At 40.3% G+C, this 12442-nt stretch overlaps 1 long non-coding RNA gene across 1 annotated transcript; it reads left to right on the top strand.

The window, feature by feature from the left end:
- Positions 1-276: 276 nt before the first annotated feature.
- Positions 277-6075, top strand: LOC134095205 (uncharacterized). The gene is made up of 3 exons (XR_009940553.1): positions 277-544; positions 2601-2704; positions 5897-6075. It is a non-coding gene; the product is annotated as an uncharacterized LOC134095205 (long non-coding RNA).
- Positions 6076-12442: the final 6367 nt, after the last annotated feature.

The raw sequence follows: 12442 nt of genomic DNA on the forward strand, positions 1-12442 counted from the left end.
AAGGAGACATAAGCATAGCATGTTCGTAGAGTCACTCACAGTATAACCGATACTGTACTTTGCACCATATTCTTATTAGACATACAAAGAAACTTGAGTACGCAGAGCTAATAGTAAGGTTTTTTCTGTCACTTCATCAACAATGTGCTCTCACAATTACATTTGGGGTAATGACCCACAATAGTCTCATCTTTTTTTTTTCCATTTTATTCGTGGCAGACCTGGGTAGCACTGACAGAGCTGATCATTTTGCATTATAATTTGCTGTATAGCGACAGGAGACGTGCCATCACTCACCAGGGACAAGCAGAGCAGTATGGAGGAGCCGGTCCACTCTGCAGTATGGAGGAGCCGGTCCACTCTGCAGTACGGAGGAGCCGGTCCACTCTGCAGTATTGAGGAGCCGGTCCACTCTGCAGTACTGAGGAGCCGGTCCACTCTGCAGTATTGAGGAGCCGGTCCACTCTGCAGTATGGAGGAGCCGGTCCACTCTGCAGTATTGAGGAGCCGGTCCACTCTGGCTCAGCACACGGAGAAGGGGCTGGTAAGCAGGTCAGGGGATGTATGTACACGCAGGAGATGCCACTTGATGTATGTACACACAGGAGATGCCACTTGAAAAAATCAGACATTATAAAAGGAAGACATGTAAATGAGAAGCACCAGCAGAGGGTGCAGATACCATACGTTCATAAGAGATCAAAGGCATGAGGAAATGTGAAGCCCTGGTTGGAGATAAGAGTCCTGCATGTCTCATTTGTGAAGGATGTTTTGGATAACAGTATAACATAAAAAAAAAAAACAGCAACAGCAAAACAGAAGGCTGTATTTGGGATAAGAGTGTAGAAAAAGCATTACATTTCTTTTTCCACAAAATGTTGGCAAAGGTTGTTAATGCTGAAAGCATAACCGGATGTAAGCCTGTTCTCTAAACACAGAGGCCAGTGATGAAAATGACTGGCTGATGACGGGCTGTGATGAGCCAGGCATGTGTGTGTGTGTGTGTGTGTGCACTCTCCTCCTGCAGCAGCACTGCTGGGAGCGCTGAGCACTGAGCGGCGCCCTGGTCCCCTGTCTCTCCTCAGCCCATTGGGCTGTGATAAAGGTGGCCTGTCACGTAAAACAAATGCCACCAGCGCCAAACTGAGATAGGGTGGAGAGGTCACGGAAAGCCTGGAATATCATTCCATCTTCCATCTCGGGCTAACACACATTCGGCTTTTTGAGGCACAGACAGATTCCAAGGTCCACAGATTGTTAGACTGGCCACTCTCGCCCTCCTTGTCATTTCAAAATCAAATGTCTTGAATCCACACATTGGTTGAGCTTGAAAGCTCACATATTGGGTTTTCAAAGAACGTGACCTGTTTGAATGGCTCCACCTAAACCCGTACCTATTAGCAGCAGCGGCCGTCTGTGTTTATATGTAAATGTCCACGCTTCAGCATAGATCACCTAACCAATTCATTAGTAAATACGGATACCACAGGATGTTTCTAAACAGATTAGTTGACTTTGACTTGGCTGCTCTTAGATAAGTCAAAGTCACATTATTTACGTAAAACTTTCAAAGAGCTCAGCTGAGGCAATCCTCATTCTACAGTTTATCTCTTTGTCCAGACATCACGGTTGCTGTGTCTGTTCATATATATGCAGGCAACATCTCTATGATGAGATGCAGTGCGGACCAGCTGGCATTTCAAATGCATGAAAATGAATTGTCGAGGTCCTTATATGATGTGCGATGTTGTGAGCAAAGTTAACTTGCCGCTGTGCGTGGGAGGCACTTTAAGAGGTTGTTGTGAGTGGGTTGTCTGCCTCCAGTGGGCTACAATGCGACACTCAGCTTGTTGTGCGTTGTGTGAAGGGGGAAATACATTGCCCACTGTACAGTACATCATGCTTATGGTGCAAAACATCTGCGGGAGAGTACAAGAGGAAAATTAGTAAGACAACAAAGGTGATTATATAAGACACATGGTACAATTACTATTTGAACATACAGTAAAGTGAGAACAAAGAAGCCTCAACGGTGGTGTGTGTGAGACAGAGAGAGAGAGAGAGAGAGAGAGAGAGAGAGAGAGAGAGAGAGAATATTTGAGAAAGAAACTCTGAATGGGGGAATGTGCTGACCTTTCACAGTGAGAGAAATATGCCACTGTGCAGGACAACTACTCCCATGGGGGAGAATGTTTTCCAGCCTGGACTAGTGAGGTGGATAATTACTCCTCCCTCCCCCCAAAATCACTTTCTCATGGCAAGCTCAGCACAACTGTGACATGGATACTGGTGCTTGTCAAGGTGTCTGTAGAAAACATCCATTGATTTCCAAGCACATGTCCATGAGATCATGCAGTGATCAATTTACTGTAAGTTGCTTCCATGTGCAAATGTATTACTCTGCAAGTTCGAAAGAAAAGGTTTCTCACCCCAAATATATTACATTTAATATATTACCATAATTATAAATAATACCGCCATTTCACTATATATTCATAGCAAAATATCCATGAGCTACACTTAAGGGCAAAGGCAAATATAGCCACAGATATACCTGGCATTGTGTTGCATCTAATCAACACTTCTTCCATCCTGTCAAGTTTTATAGGGCTCATATCAGGTGCAAGAACCGTTTTCAAGCAGTACCACAAGATTTCCCAAGAGCAAGAAAATGTACAGTATGTCCAACTGTTCAACTTCTCAAGTAAGTCCCTTTTACTTTCTGATGTAATTAAATGTTTTCATGGATGTGGGCAGGTTACAAAGGGACATGGGCCATTTTGACCAAAAGCAGTACATTGATGGCTTTGTTCGGATCGGACTTCAGTGATTTGCAGAAAAAAAATTTAAGCAGTCCTTCTTGAGTAGAGTAACGGAGGCTCAGGATGGTTTGGCTGAAATGTCTGACGTGGTCGTGAGTCCCTTGAGGAGCTAGTTTGGAAAGATGGCACCCTGTTCCATCTGCCTTATAAAGCCTGCTAAAGAAATGGCACCCTGTTCCATCTGCCTTATAAAGCCCGCTCAATAAATGGTGTGTGGGTCTTTACAAATGGGTGGTCTTGCAGGGGGCAACAGACAGTGCGCCAACACAAAGGTACTTGGCTAGAAGCCTCAAAGTGCCCACATTCTTTAGTGGGTTTTAGGTCGACAAGCCGAGGCCTGTATTTGGAACATCCACCCATCACTATTTAGTGCACTATAGTGAGTAACCAGTATAATTACTTATATAGTGCACTATCGTGAGTAACCAGTATAATTACTTATATAGTGCACTATAGTGAGTAACCAGAATAATGACTTATATAGTGAATTATGTGGGGAGTGAGTGGATGTTACGACTGTAATGACACTGCAAAGGTCTACTACACTCTCGTATCTACAGTAACTCCGACTGTCAATGCTGACTGATAAATGTGAGAAGGTGAGCCACACCTGTGCTGCTGAACCAACGAAGCTGAATTTGTTTGGGACAATGACATGCACACCTAAGACGGCTCATCCCTGACTCAATGTGTGTTTGTGTGTGTGTGTGTGTGTGTGTGTGTGTGTGTGTGCAATATAGACTCTAGAGCTCACCTAAATGAAAAGAGAGGTCCTCCTGGGTGGGGATCTCATTTATTTGATGTGTGGCTAATCTCTCAGCATGAAGCCCTCACTTATCCGATAAGGTGGGAAATGTTGAGCTGCCACTAATAATGTCCTGCTCAATACTACATCTCTGGGGTGGGCTGAGCAAAACAGGCAGAGGAGCCGGGTCCAGACATAGATTCCATATTCCTTTACCATCACCATCACATCAATCAAAGTGCTAGTCTGTTCATGTTTTAATGAGCAAGGCCTTGTCATTGCTCTCACGAGATGAATCAACGCCCTTTTTTAACATTTCTTTGAAGATTAAGGTTTTTTTTTTAATACAGAACCACATGGTGCATGAAATATGTTTTCATGCTTTTAGGGTAAATATTAAGTGTTATCTGACGTGCAAATGTTTTAATTAATGGCACTTTTATTCAATCTGGAACGCACTTGAGTTGTCTTTGCTTCTTTTGTGATTGCTATTTTGTCAAATATATGTAACTAATTATTCTGTTAACTTGTTCGGTTCTTGGCCAGGTTTCTCTTGAAAAATAAATGTTATATCTTAATGAGATTAACCTGGTTAAATAAAGGTTACAATAACTACACAGTAGAAGGGACCTGCTTTCAAATGTTGGGATGCTTCATCCTTCTACTGTCATACTGTCTTGTTTTTATCGAGTATTTGAAGAACTCTTTTCCAAAACACTATATCCACTATTTTAATGGATTTGGTTCTTGTTACAGTATTTGATTGATATTTCTTTACTCAATCAAAACAACACAACTGCACTTTTATTGATATTACCTGAAAAAAAAAATAATGAAATGACTACTACTATTAATGTTTTCAAATATGGATTTATAGCATTGTGGAAAATAACCCACTGAAAAGCCTACTCTGAACCCATGCCTAGTTGAAGCCCATCTAACCCAAGTACTGTAGCCCATGTGGGCCCGACTTCAGCTGGGTCTTCACTTCATCTCATACAGACACAATGAGGTTGGCTAATTGAAGTATAGCAGAACCCAAATGATGGCTATTATTACATTATGTCGATATGTTAACGAGGTGAAAGACAGTATACAGTAGGCCTAGTTTTCCATGCTTTCTCTCTATATATGTCAAGTGAGGGTAAACAAAATACTGTATTGCAAATACTTTCTGGTAACAACTAGTCAGCTTTCTGGTCTACATTTCAGCTCACTGAAGTTTATTCGCATTATTGAAGGCAAACTCTATTAGGGAAGATAGTAGCAGCTCTGCAGGGCCACTTCAGAAATGTGCTGGTATCACAGTAACAATTTTGTTGTAGCATCTAAAATCATTTTAGTACTTTCTTATGAATTGCTTCATAATTAACACAACCAGAGTAAATCTGTGTAGAATTCTCGGTTCCGCTTTACTTTAAGGTATCTACATAAGAGCGACATGACACTGTCACAAGCCTAACACTATAACCCAACCCTATCCCCTAACTTGTCATGACAAAAACCGAATGACACTTCATGACAGAAGCGTTATATCATAAATGTTTATGGCTTGTCTATAATGCTTATGACACGTTCATGACAGTGTCATGTCACTCTGATCTCTCTTAGAAGTAAAGCGTAACTGAATTCACCCCTTAAATGTTACATACTGTAGTAGCATGTACGTATGTACAAATTAGCAACACTTTGAATGCCCAACACTGTACACACAGTGAGAAGTTCTGGAGATTTGGGCTCTCTGAAATGAATTATTCTGCAGGAATCTCCATGTCCACAGACAAAGCCAATGCTTGTGAAGGTCTCAGATCACATGTGTGGTCTTCCCTTTGTCAGTAGAGTCTGTGATGAGTTTTGCAGTTGCATATTTGTGTCTGTTTTTATTATTCAGTTTGTCAAAACTCCTAATTGATTCCCTAATTTCCAAAAAGATAAACTTGGTATCTCCGAATAATTTTGAATTTGGAAAATAAAAATATATAATTTTAAAATGCATTTTATTGGCATTTGCCACAGGCCTTCTTTACCCAGAGCAAATTTAATTCACTGTTAAGGAAATCTGGAATATTTCACATTTGCACTATTCTGGTTTTATTCGAAGAAACTACTGACTGATGTAGGCTATTCCCACCTCCCTATCATTCTCTCTCCCTTATAGACTCTCTCCCCCTTATGGACTATATAAGCATTTGTTGGATATTATATATGTGTGAGCTGAAATGTGATCTGTATGAAAGACCATACAAGTAAGGAAAAGAAATGCTATGGAGCATGCATATCCTTCATCGTGTCTGTTTCTTGATATAATATTCATGAATCTGTGTTTCAGGATGTACATGCATGTCTTGTCACAAATGTGCAGCAAGGGCACAACCTCCCATTTCGTGGTAATTCCATGTATTCCATGAAGCAAGCTGTGTTTGCAGCAAGAAGATAAGAAATGATGGAGTGTCAATGGTGAGCCATTATGCTTCCCTCCAGACAGATGCCTTGGGTGTAGAGACCTATCTCTTCTCCGTGCCCACTTCCTTCTAGTTTACTTTAATCATCAAAACAGATGGAAGCTATACGTATAGGAATTCCCAGTTTTAGGTCAGCTTGATATGTCATTGTTTATACACTGTATGCTCATCCACCATTGAACAACAATTCTGTTAAACACCTCTGAAAATAAACTGTCACTGTGGTCTGGAGTCTGGAGCTTTCTCTTATCACACTCACAACCATATTAACCCCTCTCATCCTGTGTCTTTTCTGATGAGAACCATCTAGCAGCCTGACACGGCATCTTATTCAGTACATAATTATTTACTTTCCCTCGGCAGCCACACTAATGGATGGATAGGTACATTTCACATAAAAGCACTGGTTTCCCTACATTGTAGGCTTTCCTCACTGTCAACCATACATTGGATATGAAGCTAAAATTAGTGACATAATATAGGCTGAGAATGAATTACATATCTTATACCCAGGAAAACATTGGGGAAGGGAAATGTTTATAATTGATGAAAATGTTACAGATACTTAAGGGAAATGCATTTTGGCATAGTGGCACGAATGGATAATATTCCACAAAATGAATTACCAGCTAGATGTTTGCTTCTGTGATAGATATTGTGCTCACTCTCTGCAGTACCTGTTAGTTTACTGGATAAAGTATTATAAATACCAATACATGCCATATCCACAAAGTGAAGACCCTGCTTGACTCTCTTTTCACCATGGTCATATACTGTAGGCAATATTTATGGACATTTATCAACCTCAGATCACAGTTAACCTGTTTTATACAATATGATGTTGCTAATTGTTGCTTTGTCCTCTGCACAAGAATTAATTAAAGGGTTGAATTTCAAGACAGTTTGCATGACAGTATGTATTACAGTATCTCAGTGCAATTGCCTCTCCAGAATGAGGATGTATACAGGTTTAGCTGTGAAAGTGGGAGAACAGCCAGTGAAATTTACAGTAGAGCTAAACATATTATGTATTCATGATAGAAACACTGATAAAGAGAGACTTAATTGACTACAAAATGAGACTAAATCTCTGTGAATGCAGATATTCAAATGTGTGATCAACCTTCTCTGTGTTACATCCCCCGTTTTCATTTCCAAGTAGTGAATAAAACACAAATGATTGCCACTGGCTTCGTATATCACTCATTTTAATTAGAATTAGGGCAAGAAGCATTATGCCTACTTCAATTTAGCCTGTAGGCACCCCATGGCATGAAATAATTTGAACTGTAGCTCAAAGCATAAGCGTCTGAGGCTATTTCCCATTATTTGACTTTCAAATTGTTACTCATTTCTTGTAGTGGGGGGAAGAAACACCCTTTGTTTTCAATTGTTAGTTTAGTTTGATTGGTTTTCTTCACACTTGAGCAACCTCTCAGATTTGCAAACAAAGAGTACGCTTAAGTTGGCTGACAAATAAAATCCCTAATAGAATTAACATTTTCAGCTCTCACAGGTCGTCCGTATAAAAGGTGCTCTCAATCTAAAGCAAGAGTTTCTCCTTCATTGTTTGCTTTGCCTGCTCTGCTTCTCCTGACTCATTATTGTGGGCGGCTTGTCTCTGTGCGCTCAGGCAGAGCCCTATCTGGGATTCCATCAGTTGATTGTAGTCACACATTGGCTGGGAACAGGAGGCTTCTCCACTGATTGTAGTGTGGTATGGGAAATCTTTGAAGATTCTTTTTTTTTACAATAAAAGAAACACTGTATATCTCAATAGAAGTTGTTTTTGCCAGATAAATTGCTGATTTTATTTTTTATTATTATTTTGATTAGACAAAACTGTAATGTGTTTTTTTTTTTTTTTTTTTAATCCACCAACTAGGTGCTAAGGCAAGTGTAGTCTAGTAATAACATGGAGTAAATGTAAGCAGCTGTGATCACATGCAGTTATAATGAAATTCGATGTCACAGTATGGATCACTCATAAAGAGAAATGCAAATTCCGGTGGAATAAAAGGCCAATGGAAAAGGGCATGTGATTTTGTGAAAGAGAAAAGCAAACCTCACTGCACCCTATCTTGGCATGGCAGTGGTGGTGCTAGTGCAATAATGTTTGTTCTATTTTAGCATAACCAAACCTTAAGTTAGGGGGATAAAAAAGGCCTTTGAACTTCTTTAATATGAAAGTGTGAATAAACTCTATATGTCTATAGAATAAGAGTAATACGGTCTTCTAAATAAGGTCAGATGACTATAGAATAAGAGTCACATGGTCTAAATAAGGTCAGATGACTATCAACCACTGGAACGGTGAAACGTTGTCCATGGCAGGACGTGCAGGTGTCCATGTAAGGCCGCAGGGTTTTGTTTTAGATTTGTCTTTGATGTTTTCATTGATAGACTTGCAGAAATACTGTATGTTGTGTTGCAACTCTGGCATAGGTGCAACACTACAAAAGGTATCCTAAAGAATGGGTTCCAATTTACCTTATCAAGAACACTCATCTCAGCACTCAACACATCTGGGACAATCTGCCACGCTGTGTATTCCACGGGAGACTTGCTCTAACCCAGTTCCAACATTTCCTCCCTGTCCCATCTTTTCTAATTCTCAAGGGAACACTGGTCACTCGGAGTATTTTCAAAATGGGTTATGTGTGCCAAACATTATATGTATGAGTCAAAATGATGTCCAAATACACAAAGAAACACATACATCTTCATGATGCATCCTTATAGCGTTATCTAGTGTTTCCTGTGCTTTTGAAATGTGTATGTTCAGTGTGCTTTAGAAGCTAGAGACTGCTCTCTTGGCATTGGACAAAAACACATGAATGATGCATGATGATGTAAGGCTTTAGAGCTTATTGTTGTCATCTTGACCTCTCAACTCTATAGCCTATCTCAAATGATGTCCACATTATTGTTTCTCTGCTGTTATACACACTTTCACATTACACTGCACTTCCTGCTTTTACACGTGTTGTTCACGCTGCTCTTGAGCCCCTCTGCTGCTCTTCTGCCCTGAGCCCCTAAAACAGAGTTCTGAAAATACTGTAAGAATATGTGTTGTTTCATCTGAACCCAGTCAAGTCATGCATAGTGTCCAGTTCATATTCACTTACTGTAACAGAACTCATTCATGCCAACATCTGGCCATGTCAGATCTTTCAGAGCCATGTTGGCATAGTCCCAGGTGACCAGACACTGGAAGGGCAGTCCTCACATCACGGTTTCAGACTTCAGGTACATAATGGGACATAAAATGCTAAAGCGACTCAATTTAACTGAAAGAGCACATACAAAAAAGGACATTAGCTTACATCAAAGATGGAGTCTGTGTTCCCATAACCAAGCATATACTTACACAGACATAATGTGCTGAAGTGACATCATTGGAAAAAAAGAGACAAAGGTGAGCACAGTACATTGGGGAATTAGTGATTGTCATATGTTTGAGTGTGTGGTAAAGCATTGAAGTAAAATAGTGTGAGTGTGACTTTAGGAATATGAGGACATGGACATTTATCCAAAAGGAGTTTCTCTCTCACACACGCACTCTCCCACCCACCAATACACACACACACACACACACACACACATGCACAGACATACAGGCAGTGAGAGAAGAAGGCAGAGAGACAGAGAGAGAGAACCACAACACACACACTTAGCATGCAGATCGAATGCATTTGTCATTCTTCCTCCATGTGTTCAGTCCTTGCGACTTCAATCCTTTGATGTTATTTCAGGACCAATTTTAAATCTTGCTTTTGTTCAAGTTATTCTGAAGAAGCCAATCTCAAGACACGTGGGCAAGTGAGGAGATGGAGATTCATAGGCAGACATAGAGTAAGGGTAAGCACTTTTGCTATGTGAAATGCATTTAAATAGAAATAGAAACACACACACACACACACACACACACACACACACACACACACACACACACAAAAGCCATAAATCAGAAGTCAGAGCTCGATAGAATACATACAAATCTCATCATATCTAAAACTAGATGTACAAAATATGACCGCCGCTCAGTCCTGCACATTCTCTCCGCAAAAACGAATCACACTTGTCAATTTGTCTCCATCTCCTACACCATCCCTCTTGCAACTTTTGCATATGTAAATGAGAGTGTGCATGTGTGTGTTTGCATGTGTGCTTCTCTCTCTCTCTCTCTCTCTCTCTCTCTCTCTCTCTCTGGTTATCTTTATCTCCGGTGGGGACAAGGACTGGAAACATTGTCATCTTCATTTGACAACACATGAACATCATTTAGAAAATGCGCTGCAAATTCAGACAACAGAAAACATTCACATTTCAGAAACGAGCTGACAATTTAGAACACATGCAATTCAGAAACGCGCTCCGAAACTAAAAACACAAACAGAAACAGAAACACACGCAAATCAGAAAACACATTCCGAAACTGTGTGTGTGTGTGTGCCTGCATGCGTGTGTGTGGTAGAGAGAGAATGTGTGTGTGTGTGTGTGTGAGAGAGAAATGTTGTCAGACAGCAGTGATCAGGAACATGACTGGTGCTGTCCAAGACAGAACTCTCCTTCTGAATATGTCCATGTCCTCATAGTCCTGTGAAAGTCACGCTTTACAACACACTCAAAGATGATACGCAGTTTGAGATTATCTAATTATTAATTATTATTTAATTATCTAGTTTTAATCTAATTATCATTGACATTGTTACTGTGCAATACTAATTTCAAACATTTAGGAGAAAAAATCCAGTACAGACTACTCGATTTTTTGGTCTTTCACCATTATCTTTTGCGATTGACCATGTCAGATTGGGCGATCAGAGAACCAGAAAATCTTGCCGCGTCTTGGTCGCAAGAGTGGCCACATGACAAGATCATCTATCGTAGCCTTCTCGTCGTGTGTCGTCACAGTGTCAGTGTCAACACGGTAGTCGTAGGAGATTCCCAAAAAATTCTGACATGCTAGACCTTTGGTCGTAACGTCGTAGAATGTCGCAGACAGTAAGTCGCGGGTCGTTGAACATGTCACATTACAAGACGCTTCCTCCTTCGAATGTCGTTCCAGACTTTCAATATTCAGACACGACAATTGAAATCTGTCGGCCATATTTCAGTGGAGGGTTGGCTATGTGCTTTCAGCTAGATATCCATTTTTGATGTTTTACTCTTTACTTTAAATATACTGAGAATGTTACATTTGTGAAACCTTGAGGCAAAAAACTATGTAACACTTGTGTTACTATGTAACACAATAAATGCTTTAGTCCCAATTGAAGAGTTTATCAGTTGAGCTTTAGTGCCGATTGAGTGTCTATGTCAGTGAATAGTTATGTCTGCCAGGTAAAGGCCACAGTGTGACATATTATTAGTCATGCCTGTCAAGACTTGCAGAGTGATTAGTTCTGGATGGCTCTGTCAGGAACGCATCCAGCTGCCACCTGCCCCTGTTTTCCTACACACTGAATGCTGCCAGTCCTTGATTTGAATTGGACTGATTATGTGCAGTAGACCTAAAGACAACTCCAAATGGAGTTTTTACCTTTCTCTGGTAATTACAGAGGTCAACCAGTATGTCAACCACAGAAACGAGCCCACATCCTCCTTAACAAGAGCTGCACCATCCCAGTTTAAATCCTCTGTTTTTAGTTGTGTCCTGACAGACTGCTAATAAAGGCATTCTGATGTTGAGTCCCCTGGTTACTCTAAAGTCCCCGGTTGACGGTATTTTTCTGACATATGGAATGATAGAATGAGATATCCCAAAACTTTGACAATAATACAACACCTGAATTTTGAACCTACTGTAGCTTTATCAGGTGTTCAGATTTCTATCATTGGATACATTTAATTAGACAATGCATCACTTTCTTTAAACATCCTGTAGCATTATTAAAAACTCTACTATATTAGTATATGTAATCGACTGGGTTGTTTCATGGTGATATTTCTTAAACATGTTACCATATTTGTCCCCTGAATTAAAGAAGTTATTAAGATACATGGCGAGAGGTTAGAGAGGTTATCTATAAATGTTCTCATATTGATCCACCCTAAAAGCATTCTGGTACCGCGGCATGAGGTACCAAAATCTGGATCGCTATTATGCTTTCCTCTTTCTTTTACACATCAGTGTTCACAAGATATTTCTTAGGAATGTCTAGGGAGGGCGAGGGTGTTTCCTGGTCATCTTCTAATGGGGATTTATGCAAATGCTAAGATAGAATCCACAGGCCAACATCAGGTAGAGTAATGTCACTTAGAATATTGAAAATAGAAGGTCCCAGGAATCAGTTATCAGTCTGTCGGCAGCCATTGCATTAAGCGCACTTAGAAGTTTTCTTTATGTAAAACACTCAGTCTGGAGCTATGGTGAATGAATAAACATGGCTGGTGTCTCACTCATTACG

The sequence above is a fragment of the Sardina pilchardus genome, chromosome 11 (assembly GCF_963854185.1).
Source record: "Sardina pilchardus chromosome 11, fSarPil1.1, whole genome shotgun sequence".
NCBI lineage: Eukaryota > Metazoa > Chordata > Actinopteri > Clupeiformes > Clupeidae > Sardina > Sardina pilchardus.